The sequence below is a fragment of the Onychostoma macrolepis genome, chromosome 20, assembly GCF_012432095.1.
Source record: "Onychostoma macrolepis isolate SWU-2019 chromosome 20, ASM1243209v1, whole genome shotgun sequence".
NCBI lineage: Eukaryota > Metazoa > Chordata > Actinopteri > Cypriniformes > Cyprinidae > Onychostoma > Onychostoma macrolepis.
Genome location: NC_081174.1, coordinates 5,432,304 through 5,445,781, shown reverse-complemented (window position 1 = coordinate 5,445,781; position 13,478 = coordinate 5,432,304).

Below are 13,478 nucleotides of genomic sequence, written 5' to 3'. Positions count from 1 at the left end.
AGGGGTTTTTACTAATAATCAACATTTAACCTGGTAAAAAAAATTTTTTATTTATTATTATCCGTGTTATAATTAATCTGCAACAGCAATGTGAACTTTTATAAACATCAATTTGGTCGTTAACTTATAAATGCATCATTATGCAGAGAATATGAGCAGATTTCTACGCAAGAAAGACCCGCGACTGGTAGATCAACCAGCTACTTATACTTAATACGGTAGGAAGGTAAATTAACTGAAATGTGGAGGATGACAGTTAACAGTGGCAAGATGATTGACAGGCCAGTTTACAGCGACAGGGTGCGTGTAACAGATGCGACAGAGCGGTCCGGTAAAGACGCAGTTGTGTGACGTGATAGTATGTCCCAAAGCTTGCCTACTCTTCTACTACACACTTTTTCCAAAGAACTTTCACCTTTTTTATTATTAGTATTTGTAGAAGCTATACAAAATGGTGAATTGCCTGTTTCTTTAAAACAAGGAGTTATAACACTGATTCCCAAACCTAATAAAGACAAGTTATTCATTGAAAATTGGAGGCCTATTAGTTTATTAAATAATGACAGTAAATTGTTTGCAATGATTTTTGCTAGAAGACTGAAGCAAGGATTAGACAAAATAATTGATATAGAACAGTCTGGGTTAATGCAAGGCCATCATATCAGGAATAATATTAGACTAGTCTTAGATATGATTGATTATAATCACCTTATTGAGGACGACAGTTTTTATTTATTGATTGATTTCTATAAAGCATTTGATACGGTGCTTCATGATATTATTTTCAAAGTTATTAAATTGTTTGGTTTTGGAGATATGTTTTTAAAAGCAGTTAAAACATTGTATAGTGGGTGTAATAGTTCTGTTAAACTTGCTCATATGACCTCACAAAGATTTGATATTCATCGTGGCATTAGGCAAGGATGCCCTCTCTCTCCTTTTTTATTTTTGTTAGTCACTCAGGTTTTAGCATCGCATATAAAAAGAAATCAATTTAATGGTATCACAGCTTTAGCTTTTAGCTTTTTTTGTATTCCTGTGAATTTTGTGGTCAAGAAAAAGAAACTATTTTGCATCTTTTTTTCATTGTCTTTATACTCAAGATTATTTTGGAAGGATTTGGAATTTTATATTAACAGAAAAATGCAGTGTATGATAGAAATTTGTATATTTGATGTTCTTTTTTATACAGAAAAAGAAAATTTGAATGGCAAAGAACAACATATTATACATTTGTTTATTTTGTTAGGAAAATTCCATATACATAAAAAGAAGTGACTTTAAATTATATGTAAATCTCTTGGAACAAACAAAAAAGCACTGAAAACATGCACTCTCAGAAATAAAGGTACAAAAGCTGTCACTGGGGCAATTTTTGTACCTATTAGGTTCAAATATGTACACTTTAAGTACTAATATGTACCTTTAAGGTACAAAATGGACCCTTTAGGTACAAACATGTGCCTTTTGAAAAGGTACCGCCCAGTGACAGCTTTTGTACCTTCATTTCTGAGAGTGTGTAATGCTCTGAAAGCATTGGAATTTATGTAATTTTCTTCCTTTATTTTTTTCTCTCTTTTTTTTTCTTCCTTTTTTTTTTCTCTCTCTCTCTCTCTGGCAGCTAATGTTAATTTGATTATGTAATACCTCTTGTTCTGTCGCATTGAATCAATAAAGCGCATAAAAAAACTCGGTAACACTTTACAATAAGGTGTCATTTGTTAACATTAGCTAATCTATTAACTAACATGAACAAACAATGAACAATGCATTTATTACACTGTTTATTAATCTTTGTTAATGTTAGTTAATGAAAATACAGTTGTTCATTGTTTATTAATGTTAGTTCGCAGTGCATTAACTAATGTTAACAAACACAACTTATGATTTTAATAATGCATTAGTAAATGCTGAAATAAACATTAACTAAGATTAATAAATGCTGTAGAAGTATTGTTCATTCTTAGTTCATGTTTACTAATGTTATTAACCAATGAACCTTATTGTAAAGTGTTACCAAAAACTCTTCTACTACACACTCAAAAGTGTGTACTTTTTCTTCACCAAAATAGTACATACTTTAAGGGCGTAGTATAAGTAGACACATTGGGACGCAGCATATGATGTCACTTTGTAGGCAAAACCCGGAAGCGAGTGCGTTTTAGCACTTCCGGTTCCATCGTCGCAGAGTCAATGGGTTTTTTGAATGGGATTTTAGTTAAATCCCTTAAATAAGGTCCGTGGTTCACACAGGCTCAAGATACTTTCACGTTTTATTCTACGACATGAAACACACCAGTTACACCCCACTAATGATTTTTTTTTTAAAACTGTTATGTTTCTTCAAAAAGATGCTAACAAGTTGCTAAATGGGACTACAGGCGCTGTCGGAGACATTAAACGTCATCACGCTGAACAATTTACAGTATTTTCCAATCGTAGTATAATTTGTAATACAATTAATTGTGGAAGAACCAATGAATAGTTTCCCGCATTTTATATTGTTGTTTTTTTTTTTTGCTTTGCCCCAAAAGGTCTTCGGAGGGAAGATGCTCGCTTTCCTACTGATACAGAGACTCTGGGTTCGTAACATAAAGTAAACTCATACGATTAATCCATAAACACATTTACCGGCTTTACTTGGTGAAAGTGAAACTTTAATGATTCATAGTGCTTAAAGCCACATTAAAATGAAATGTTTATGGTCACATGAAGCTGTTAGAAAGCATATAGATTGAGGATTTCCTAGAAGCAAGGATAAAATAACATTTTGTGTACCCACCCTAACAAAATGCTAGCTGAAATGTGGTACTTTATTCACTAAAATAAGTTTAATCTTACCATATCCAAAAACTCGCTCACTCTGCTGTTATTTAATAGATTAAATGCACTGGAATTTCATTGAATAGTACGTGGAGACACGTTTTAAATTAAAATATTCATATTTATCAAGGATTTATTGACTTTTAATGCACCTTATTTCGAAATGTACAGAAATGCGTGCTTTCAAATGTCTTTATGATTATTTCATTTATTCACTATACTATTTATTACTAACCTCTCATTTCAGTTTTAGTTTGGCTCTAGTTTTGTATTTATTTCAGTTTATATGAAAAGCTTCATGTACCGTGGATTAAAATTCATACAGTTTAAATCCTTTTCACTGAACATGTTAAAAATAAGTTTGAAACAGTCCTCGGGAGCGCGGTGCTGGTGACGTTGAAAGCGAGCGACCGTGTTGCTGTAGTTCGTTTATAATGTTTAGCTTTTAAGTTCTGGCGCTTGTATTTAGGCTTCAAAATTCATCAAAGTTATATTATTTTGTGAATATTATCTTGATGGTCAAAACGTGAAAGTTTCATGAACTATGATTGAACACAGAGCTTTTTTTTTTTTGCGATAATCCAAAAGCCTATGGAAAAATCCTATTGGCTTTTTGTCGAGGAACCAGTTTCATGCTAACCGCCGATCTGCCTACAGAGTGATGGCACAGTTTCCCCACTCTATTGTCCCGTGTATGGTATTTAGTTCCTGCCCGTTTAGTTCCTTGGCATCTGGTCTACTCGTTACATTCCTTGTGTTCGTGTGTCTCAGCCCTGGCTTGTTTTACCCTTTTGGATTTCATTAAAGACTGTACACTTTTTAATAAGAGCAAGTACAAGTCAGAATCGAGAGCCATGTGTAAAATGGGTTCTAATGATGAGTGATGGAAAAACCTGGCATTCAGATATTCCAAGAGATGGCATAGATTAAATCATTAAGAGCCTGATGAACTGTTGGGAGTTAGAAATAAACAATATCAATATAATAAAATGGTAAGTTAGACTTTCCCATGCCATGCTGAATTGAGAACATGAGAACATTCTGTCAAACTATAGCCTATAAGTGCCTAAATAATATAAAATGCATTATATATCCTATGTAAACAAGTATTTTTTTTATCTAGGCTATTACTTTATTGGAGTTATGTTATCAACCAACTTTGCTTGTGTGGATGATTTTACAAAAATAAACACATCTAAGCAAACAAACCAGTAAATAAAGCTTATGAGGAAACATGACCCGGGACTCACTAAAATAGTTCACGCTTCAACAACAACCCCCCCGCCCCAATGTTCAAACAAAAACTATGCCCTTGCACCCATATTATCATCAATTTATTCATTTAATAAGACCTTTTTTTATTTTGGAGTGGGTTGTCTCATATGGGGGCTGCCATATTTAGATCACATGACGGCTGAATATTACTATTCGCTTGTTAAGTCCGATGTAACGCATCGCAGTTTCTGGGTTCAAATGCTCTATTAGTTGCACAAGCAAATGACAAACAATGCTAATATACACTCACGATTTGCTGTAATACTACAGAAAATATAACCTTTATATTCATACTGAAATCTCAGATGTTCAGACAGTAATCAGACAGTCATCTTTTATAAATCATTAAAATACTGGTATCTGAGATACTGTGAGCATGGAGACTGTATAGTGTACACTCAGTGTGATTGTTTTTGAAAGCTTAGCTTAAATGAGTAATATGAGCAAACGGTGCTCATAAATGTCTGTTTGCAGATTGCAAATTTCTACAATGATAATGGCTTCTGCAAGGGAAACTATTTCATAATCCTGCATCCAGTATAATAAGATGACTGCCATATTACCCAGCACAACATACAAACATACACTGCATGCTGTGTTTGGCTAGTTAGCACATCCCTTTTAGCCCCTACTGGTGAAGACCAAAGCTATAACTAGACCACCTTTTGTGGATGATTTTCTCCAGTGCCATTTAAAGTGTGTGTGTGTCTGCAGCCTTTGATGATGACAGTTGCAGTTAAAGGGCTTGGGACTTTGTATTCTCATGGTGCCATTAGCCAGTCAGAATCACTATGACATAATTTCCTATTAACTGATTAGTCATACTCACCTTTATGCCTTAGGTGGCATGGCTCATAAACAAGTGTGTCCAGAACTGAGGATCACATACGTTTTACATCACACACATCTTACACAGAGAAACTGGCAGAGTATCACTGAGATGAATGTACTGCTAACAGCTTTCTTCATGTATTATACACTGTAAAAAATGATATGATGAAAAAGTCATGACAACTTATGTTTTAAAGTTACTTTAACTCATAAAAATAATTTAAGCAATTTCAACTTTTTTTTTGTAAGTTATGCTAGATTCAACTAGATTTTTTAAGTCAATTTAATGTTATTGAAATTCAAGGAGACCAATTTAATTCAGTGAACTTAACATTTTAAGTTCTAACTTACTGGCACACTGTAAAAAAAAAAAAAGTTGAGCCAACTTAAAAGTTTGCTTGACTTATTTTTGTGCACTGTAAAACCCGACAAGTTAGGTTAACTCAAACTGTTTGAGTAAACTTATTGCCTTAAACCATTTAAGTTTTTAAACTAACAATTATGAGTGCTCTGAACTTATTTCAGTTGAGTTCACTAAAATAAGATATACATTTCAATTAAGTGATTAATTGAGTAATAATTGAGCATTAGTGATGAACACTTGCTGTTAACAAACATAATCACTGAAGAAAAAGAAACACAAGAACAACTAACTTTAGTCACAGCCTTAGATGAAATCAACTGAAATAAAATACATTAAATCTCTCAAGATCCGAGTAAACAACCCCACAAACAGCATCACCAGCTCCACTTATTAATAACCAGACTGACTTTATTTCTGTCAGACATCTACAGAAGATCTTATTGAGAATTAATAAGATGTTGAATAATATTGAGAATTAACTAAGGTTTAGATGTTGATTTATTGTTTCATTTGAAGTAACCATGTTAGAGATCAGTGTCTGCTTTAGTTGGGCTCTTGACCCTTGACTTCTGTTTTAGTTTTTTTTTCCCTCCTCTTTTTCTCTGGCTGTTGTAACCATGTGTTCCTCAAACATATTTGTTTTAACTCAAAAGCCCAGAGAAAATGATCAATAGTTGGTTGTTATATGTTTATAATGACAATCATCTGTTAGCGAACTGATCTCATTGTGTGTCTAATCTCTGATTAAATGGATGTTGTATTGATTATAGTAAAAGTGATTCTAAGAGCCAGTGGTTCTGTGACCGTCAGTTAATAGAAAGGACTTTCCAAACAGTTTGTCCACAAAAAGTTTTAATCTATGGTAGCAACTAGACTCACACAGACATCAAGAATCAGCTTATGAACCTCAACAATGGTGACCATTATGAAACAAGAAAAAAAAGAAAATTCATGCTGCAATGCATGCTGGGTACTAGCATAGTACAAAACTCATCCATGGATCCCAGCATGCATTGCTGCATGATTTTTTTTATTTTTATATGGTCACCATTGTTGAGGTTCACAAGTGATTACTTTTTTTTTTAACTTGACATGATTAGTTGAAACAACTAATACTGAAAAGTCCAATCAACTTACAGAGAGCAGTTCAGCGCCAGTCAGGATTTTACAAAGTGAGTTGAAATGACTTGTATTTGTAATTTGTTTATACTTTAAAATTTAAGGCAGCTACAAAACTTACGTTTTTAAGTTGAAATAGGTGGAAATTTTTTACAGTGTATAGGTGCATTTCAATAAATTAGAATGTCGTGGAAAAGTTAATTTATTTCAGTAATTCAACTCAAATTGTGAAACTCGTGTATTAAATAAATTCAATGCACACAGACTGAAGTAATTTAAGTCTTTGGTTCTTTTAATTGTGATGATTTAGGCTCACATTTAACAAAAACCCACCAATTCACTATCTCAACAAATTAGAATACTTCATAAGACCAATAAAAAAAACATTTTTAGTGAATTGTTGGCCTTCTGGAAAGTATGTTCATTTACTGTATATGTACTCAATACTTGGTAGGGGCTCCTTTTGCTTTAATTACTGCCTCAATTCGGCGTGGCATGGAGGTGATCAGTTTGTGGCACTGCTGAGGTGGTATGTGTCACGGGGCTGACGAAACATGAGACATGCGGATCCAAATGCAAGGTTTTATTTACAGGCATGGTCATAAATACAGGCAGGGTCGAGCAATGGCAAACAGGTATGGCAGGGACAATACAAAGAGTAATCCTAGGGCAGGCAAAGGTCGGTCGACAGCGAACAGTATCCAAAGGGGCTAGGCAGAGAGATAATCCAGGTACACGAGCTATAATCCAGGCAAGGGAATAAACAGAGTCTGAACAGTGAGACAGGGGTAAATACAGGGAACACAGACTAGAAAATAACAAACGTTCCGTAAAGCAGCTGACATTAGGGGAGTGAAAAACGCAGGACAATACAGGAACTGAACAGAAACACGGAATGGGTTAATCCAGGAAACACGGGCTCTGTAGAGTTGCTACGGCTAGGGGAGCGGTAAACGCATACAATACTCGGCCAGGAGGGAAACAAAGTCCAGGGTTGAAATAAGGTGTGTGATCAGTGTGTGCGTGGGATCAGGTGTGCCTGTGATTAGTGCCTACAGCTGTGTGTGCAATTAGTGCATAGTGCATAGATTCTCTATGGGGTTCAGGTCAGGCTAGTTTGCTGGCCAATCAAGCACAGTAACACTATGGTCATTGAACCAGCTTTTGGTACCTTTGGCAGTGTGGGCAGGTGCCAAATCCTGCTGGAAAATGAAATCAGCATCTCAATAAAGCTTGTCAGCAGAAGGAAGCATGACGTGCTCTAAAATTTCCTGGTAGATGGCTGCGTTGAATGTGGACTTCAGAAAACACATTAGACCAACACCAGCAGATGACATGGCAGCCCAAATCATCACAGACTGTGGAAACTTCACACTGGACTTCAAGCAACATGGATTCTGTGCCTCTCCGGTCTTCCTCCAGACTCTGGGACCTTGATTTCCAAATGAAATGCAAAATTTACTTTCATCTGAAAAGAGGACTTTGGACCACTGAGTCCAGTTCTTTATCTCCACAGCCCAGGTAAGACGCTTCTGACGTTGTCTCTGGTTCAGAAGTGGCTTGGTAGCCCTTTTCCTGAAGACGTCTGAGCGTGGTGACTCTTGATGCACTGACTCCAGCTTCAGTTCTCTCCTTGTGAAGCTCTCCCAAGTGTTTGAATCAGCTTTGCTTGACTGTATTCTCAAGCTTGCGGTCATCCCTGTTGCTTGTGCACCTTTTCCTACCCAAATTCTTCCTTCCAGTCAACTTTGTATTTAATATGCTTTGATACAGCACTCTGTAAACAGCCACACCTTTCAGTAATGACCCTCTGTGACTTACCCTCTTTGTGGAGGGTGTCACAATGTTCGTCTTCTGGATCATTGCCAAGTCATCAGTCTTCTCCATTATTGTGGTTTCAAAGAACAAGAGATACCCGGAATTTATACTCTAGGGATGGTCACTAATTGAAACTCAAATGTAAATATTCTAATATTTTGAGATACTGATTTTTGACTTTCATGAGCTGTAAGCTCTAATCATCAAAATTAAAACAAAAAAACTTTTGAAATGTTTTACTTTATATGCAATGAATCTAATTTTTTTTTCTTTTCTACAAGAAAAAATAACTTTTTCACGACATTCTAATTTATTGAGATGCACCTGTAGACCTCCTCGGTCTAGCTTTGGCACCAAACGTTGATTTGTAATTATTAACAAAATGAAATCAAAGAAAAACTTTATGCTTTTATGGTTTATTCATTTAATGTTAGATAATAGCTTATCTAACACATCAGTTCTCACTTCAAAATCAATGGGATTTTTTTGCTTTAATGATTTAAAAAGTAAATAATTTTCATCCTACTGACACCCTAAAAATACCACAAAATATTCTTAAATACTGCAATACAGTATACTGTTGTATAGCAATCCAAAACAATAGTTTTTTCCTTCCAAGTTCCAAGGTGAGGCTTCTGTGGCTACATCAGAAGGTAACGAACGATTAGTGGGGTTTGTTTCCTGTTACATAGACACTTACACGTTAACTCCGATAGCTTGACAGATAAGAAACAGGTTATATTTTAAAAGCAATAGGTAATAAAGTGAAGGAAATGCTCTAAGGGACACATTCCAACAGCACAAAGTCAACTAGAGCATGCCATTATGTTAGTATGTACTAGACCCAAGGAAAAAATAACCTGTCATGTTTTTCATCACTGTCACATATTCTCAATTACACGATGAGAACTTGGCATCATTATGATGCTGACTCATTGCATGTAGGTATAGTGTAGTGTATAGTGTACATTAGTAACCCGTAGAGTGAAGATCTTTAGCCCTTTATGTGCAACCTCATTATGTAACTTTTCTCAGAACGAGAGGCTGTTGCTGAGACTGTTGCTACTGAGTGTTTTGAGCTTGAGCTCCGTCAAGTTAATTCCTTATCATCTATTTTCTATCTTAAGATCAGTTTTATACACTATCATTTTCGTTTCTATAACGTGTGATTATATCCCCTATAGCATTCTACAACAAAAGCAATCGGAGCGCCTTGTTATCACTAGTTGTATTTTGATTTCCCGAGTCTGCTATTAGCTTATAGCCAGTTAGCATCGCCAGCGTGGTTGCTGCTAATCTCGCTTACATTGCTAATACTCTATTACACACATTACCATTGTTTCACTGTTACTTGCTTAAATGGCGGATTTGTGTCCACCTCTGAGTGCAGGTGAGGACACGTTCGAGCTACATTCGGTGCAGCTGGAGCTGGAGGCCGTGGAGAAGCAGATCCGCGACCTGGTGGAGAAGCAGGCCCAGCTGAGAGAGCGGAGAGCCGCTGGAAACATCCCGGCTGACGCTCACAAGTCCGGGGTAAGTATACAGCGCGCTGCTAACACTCCGACCACCTCTACTCCGTGTGTTTCTCTGCACAGGCCCTGTGCACCCAGGACGTGATCTTCCCAGGTGTCCTTCACTCCGGCGCCGGGACACCACGGACCCCGGGTGCACCAGCAGCGGAAGACGCGAGCCAGGCCCTGGGTGATGACCTCTCCCCCTCCGCCGCCTCCGGTCTTCGAGATCTCCACCCGGAACCGCTTCGCTCCCCTCCGCGAGACGGGACGTGACGCTGTGATCGTCGGAGACTCCATCGTCCGGCACGTCCATGCTACGTTAGCTGAAGGTAAAGTGCACACTCACTGTTTCCCTGGTGCTTGTGTTCTCGATGTTTCTGTGCAGATACCCGTGATCCTGAAGGGCGACGAGAGCATCGGCGCTGTCGTGCTGCACGCGGGGGTTAACGACACCAAGCTGCGGCAGACGGAGACACTGAAGAGGGACTTCAGGAGCCTGATCGAGACGGTACGCAGTACATCGCCCGCAACGACGATCATCGTGTCAGGACCGCTTCCCACGTATCGACGAGGACACGAAAGGTTCAGTAGACTTTTTGCTTTAAACGAATGGTTGTTGTCATGGTGTAAAGAACAGAAACTGCTCTTTGTTAATAATTGGAATCTTTTCTGGGAGCGTTCTAGGCTTTTCCGTGCTGATGGCCTGCACCCGAGCAGAGTCGGAGCGGAACTCCTGTCGGACAACATCTTCAGGACGCTACGCTCCATCTGACTAGTAAGCCAATTCTCAAATAACTGCTATGATGGCTTTTGCTCTACCCTCCTAAATGACAGAAGTACTTGCGTTGTCCAATCTATACAGACTGTATCTGTTCCCTGAATAGTGAGGTCAACATATAAATTTAATGTAGGATCTAGAAAAAATCTGATCGTGATTAAACCTGAAAAATGCAAAATAAATTAACAAAAACAATTTCTAAAGCTTGGGCTCCTAAACATTTGATCACTCGCACCCAAAGCAGTTATTGTAAATGAAATGATCACAGATAATAGTTTTGATGTACTTTGTTTGACTGAAACCTGGCTTAAACCAAATGATTATATTGGTCTAAATGAGTCTACTCCACCAAGCTACTGTTATAAACATGAACACCGTCAGACTGGTCGTGGCGGTGGTGTCGCTACAATATATAGTGATTTTCTCAATGTTACTCAGAAAACAGGATACAGGATACAGGTTTAACTCATTCAAAATACTTCTACTTAATGTTACACTGTCAGATATGCAAAAGAAATCTCTCCTATCTCTTGCTCTGGCGACTGTGTATAGACCGCCAGGGCCATATACAGAATTCCTAAAAGAATTTGCAGATTTCCTCTCAGATCTATTGGTTAATGTTGATGAAGCGCTAATTGTTGGAGATTTTAACATTCACGTTGATAATACAAATGATGCGTTAGGACTTGCGTTTACTGACCTAATAAACTCTTTTGGAGTCAAGCAAAACGTCATCGGGCCCACTCATCGTTTTAATCATACGCTAGATTTAATTATATCGCATGGAATTGATCTTACTGATATAGATATCGTACCTCAAAGTGATGATGTTACTGATCATTTCGTTGTATCGTGCATGCTGCATATTACCAATATTAACTATATGGCTCCGCGTTATCGTCTGGGCAGAACTATTGTTCCAGCCACCAAAGACAGATTCACAAATAACCTGCCTGATTTATCTCAACTGCTCTGTGTACCCATAAATACACGTGAACTAGACGAAATGACAAGCAATATGGGCACTATCTTCTCTAATACATTAGAAGCTGTTGCCCCCCTCAATATGAAAAAGGTTAGAGAAAAACGTACTGCGCCACGGAACAACAGTTATACCCATTCTCTCAAGAAAGAAACTCGTAATCTTGAGCGCAAGGCCTCACCATAGCACAGAAACTGCACTTGTTAAAATTACAAATGACTTGCTTCTTGCGTCAGACCAAGGCTGCACCTCATTGCTAGTTTTACTTGATCTTAGTGCTGCGTTTGACACTATAGACCATGACATACTCATAGATCGATTACAAAACTATACGGGTATTCAAGGGTAGGCTTTAAGATGGTTTAGATCCTACCTATCCGATCACTACCACTTTGTTTTTTTAAACGGGGAGTCATCTCAACTATCACCAGTAAAGTATGGAGTACCACAAGGATCTGTCCTAGGTCCTCTGCTATTTTCAATATACATGTTGCCCCTTGGTGATATTATTAGAAAATACGGGATTAGTTATCATTGTTATGCTGATGATACTCAACTATATATCTCAACAAGACCAGATGAAACTTCTGAACTATCTAAGCTAATAGATTGTGTTAAAAATGTAAAAGATTGGATGACCAATAATTTCCTCCTATTAAATTCGGATAAGACCGAGATATTACCTATTGGTCCAAAAAACAGTACTCAGAATCTCTTGGATTACAATTTGCAACTAGACGGATGTACTGTTACGTCCTCTAAAGTCAAAAATCATTTTTGCTTGAATAGAACAGCAGCTACGCTAATTATGTCTCTATCTGTTTCTCTGATTCTGCTAACTAGGAATTACTGAAGCGTCAGTCTGGATCCAACCCTTAAAAAGATCCGAGATGACCAAACACCTGAGAAGAGATGATGGCAACACCTCAGAGGACCACGGAGGATGCCAACCCTCAGACAACACATAATTACCAAGTTAAGTCTGTCATAACTTAAATATATTGGGTTTCTTCTGTGTGTATGTGTATATGTATGTATATATATGTGCATGTGTGCGTATGTGTATGCATATATATAGTAGAAACTTAATTTTCTGTAAAGCTGCTTTGCAACGATTGTATCGTAAAAAGTGCTATACAAATAAACTTGAATTGAATTGAATTGAACTTTTCATTCTTACATGCAACTTAAACATACTCTGTTCTTCTGAGTGGTTTCAGCATTTCCAGTTTCCTGTATAATGATTTAAAAAAAATTTTTTGGCAGGTTTGTTTACACATTTCAAAGAAATCAACCTAAATGACTTATATAATTGTCTCTGTAGATTAAAATTATTGTCCTGAGGAGATTTTCTCCTTGTATAACTGAACTATTTCCAAATCTTTACACTTTAAGACACTCTCAATAAACCCTAATTCCTTTCCTTGTAACACTGTGGAGCTCCAGGCTATAAACACGACGAGCAGTTTTACAAGAAAACTTATCTTGTGTCCTTCAGGATTGTTTGTCATTCAGAAATAAATGAATGTATTGCAATTCACTTCCCGAGTTATCAAACAAAACTGTATGTCAAATTGGAAGAATTAAAATTGAATAAAAAATTTAAAAAACTGAAAAGAGTAGTTTTCAATTTGTTCACCTACAGTTTATATATATGTGTGTATGTATATATATATATAGTATTTACTGAAAAAAAATATATAATATGATTTTTTTATAGCCCTCAAATGTATGAATCACTGCAGAAGAACAATTCCCAGAATGCCATTTTAATTCTGAAGAAAAATGTGGTGCACTAGTACACTCAAGTGTACTACAAGTGGTGACCAAATACATTTTTTATATAGTATATTAAGTACAGAATTTGTGCGCAAAAATAGAGCACTTTAAGTACATTATGGAAGTGCACTTGTTTTTCACCTGGGCTGTTTAATTAAAGATGATATTATATCATCTTAGTCAACCAGACTACAC